Below are 2,580 nucleotides of genomic sequence, written 5' to 3' on the forward strand. Positions count from 1 at the left end.
AGGAGAGAGAAAGAGAAAGAGAAAGGAAAGAAAGAAAAAGTTGGGGGAGGGGGAGGGGGAGTGGGGAGGAGAGAGAAAGAGAAAGAGAAAGGAAAGAAAGAAAAAGTTTGAGGGTTGGCTGTCTGGTAAGAGTCTCCTTATTAAAAAGGCATTAAGCAACTGGAAGCAAATCTCCGCGTGTATTTTGAATCCATTTAAGAAAGCCACACCGAATAATAGACACACGTATTCAAAACAAACATGCCCATGCCCGCTGCCTCCAGGCTCCTAAGTTCTTTCACCCACTGTCTCGCTTCCTGCTTAGCCTGGGAGTGGGTCTCTGTACAAATCCTGGCTGGGACCCCGGCCCGGAAGTGCGGTGACCACGGGAAGGCTACAAACGGGCAAAGCCGAGGCCTGGAGGCGTGCTGGGGTGTCCTGAGGTCGGCAGATTCCTTCCGACCAATGAGGCTAGCACACCTGGGATGACAGACACCTGTGTCCCGGCACAGGCCGTGCTGAGCCAAGCCCGTGTGCTAATGGCTCTTTGCTCAGTAATGACCCAATGGCGGTCGCTGTCAACCTGTCATCTTGAAGACAGCGAGTGTGCGGCAAAGTGGGTCACCATTAGAGTAATGGAAATCAAGCCGAAAGCCTGCTGTTCCCTGCTGCCTTCCAGCCAGCCCGTCTTCCCTGAGAAGCCCTGTCCACCGCCGGGAAAACCTACCCTGAAGCGGAGGTCCCAAGCAGGGGTCAAGGGTCGCCTGGGTCGTGGCCCCTCCGCTCCTCCGGCAGCGGAGCCACGGTGGTGAAATCAGCAGCAGGAGTTACACTCTCACAGAGACCCAAATACAGTTGGCCCTCTGGACCTGCGGGTTCCCTAGCCACGGGTTCGACCCACTGTGGACCGGGTCCTCTGGGCGGGCCTAGGATGAATTTGTCTGTACCGAACGCGACCAGACTTTTTTCCTTGTCATCATTTCCTAAACAATGCAGTATACCAACTATTTATCTAGCATTTACATTGTACTCAGTATTATAAGTATTCGAGAGATGATTTAAGGCATATGGAGGGCCGGGCACTGTGGCTCATGCCTGTAATCACAACACTTTGGGGGGCTGAGGCGGGCAGATCACTTGAGTTCAGGAGTTCGGGACCAGCCTGGCCAAATGCAAAACCTGGTTTCTACTAAATGTGCAAAAAATTAGCCAGGCGTGCTGGCGGGCACCTGTAATCCCAGCTACTCGGGATGCTGAGGCAGGAGAATTGCTTGAACACTTGAACCTGCGAGGCAGAGGTTGCAGTGAGCCGAGGTTGCACCACTGCCCTCCAGCCTCTGGGTGACAGAGTAAGACTCTGTTTCAAAAATAATAAAATAAAATATAAAAAATAAAGCCTACAGGAGGATGCGCGTAGGTTATATGCAAATTCTATGCCATTTTATATGAGGGACTTGAGCATCCACAGATTTTGAATTTGTGTGGCCAGGCATTTTCTGGAACCAACCTACCATGGACGTGGAGGGCCGACCATATACCACAAATGGTTATTGTACAAATAACCACCTCGCTGTCAGGGGAAGGAGGTGCACGGATTAAGGGAGCTGGACCTGACAGGTGGGCAGGACTGACCAGGTACAGAATGAGGCCCAGCACACTCCAGGTGGAGAGGATTACATGGGTATGCCCCCCTTTTGGGTCCTTTTCTCTTTCTTCTTCCTGCTGCCTGGAGGGTGGACGTGAAGGCCGGAGGTGGGCAACCGCTTTGTTCCATGAGGTGGTGGCTTCAGGTGACACAGCAAGGCGGAGGGAGCCTGAATCCCAGGTAACGCTGAGCCTGGTCCCAGAGCTGTGCACTTCCAGGCTTGTTTCACCACAGGGGGGAAGAAGCGTCTCTCTTATTTAAGCCAAGGCATGTAGGATTTTGTATCATGTGCGGCTCCAATTGTTCCAATCAGTTTCACACCGGTCCACAAATGTTTGATGAATGAATGGATGAATAAATACACGTGAGAGGTACACCACCTCCAACACGGTGAGGAGCTAATGTCTGCTAGACAGACTGGTAAAAGGGAGAGGCTTGGACGAGAACATGAACACAGTACTTCCTATCAGTCCCACGATGACCTCACTACTGCTGGGGAAATGAGGAAATAGCTCGATGACCTAAAATTGGCTTTTCTTTGACCCTGCAAATGTCTGTGTCCCTGATTCCTCCAGTCCCCGATTTCCACACCACCCAAGCCCACTCCAGTAACGCAGCGGCCATGAAAAGAGACCCTAGAATCGCTCCTCTAAAAGGATCTGGCTAAAGTGAAAGTTACATCATTGGATAGAATTCCATCATTGTGGCCAGGTGTGGTGGCTCACGCCTGTAATCCAAGCACTTTGGAGGCCAAGGCAGGCAGATCACCTGAGGTCTGGAGTTCAAGACCAGCCTGACCAACATGGTGAAACCCCTTCTTAAAAAAAAGAAAAAAAAATTAAAATTCCATCATTGTATGAACCAGTTTTTAGTATATGTGTTCCATTATTCAATAGAACCTTGTTAAATGGGTTCCTTATACCGGGGGGGCCGGGGGGGATTTGTTTCATTCACAG

The sequence above is a fragment of the Cebus imitator genome, unplaced genomic scaffold (assembly GCF_001604975.1).
Source record: "Cebus imitator isolate Cc_AM_T3 unplaced genomic scaffold, Cebus_imitator-1.0 Scaffold102, whole genome shotgun sequence".
Taxonomy (NCBI): Eukaryota; Metazoa; Chordata; class Mammalia; order Primates; family Cebidae; genus Cebus; species Cebus imitator.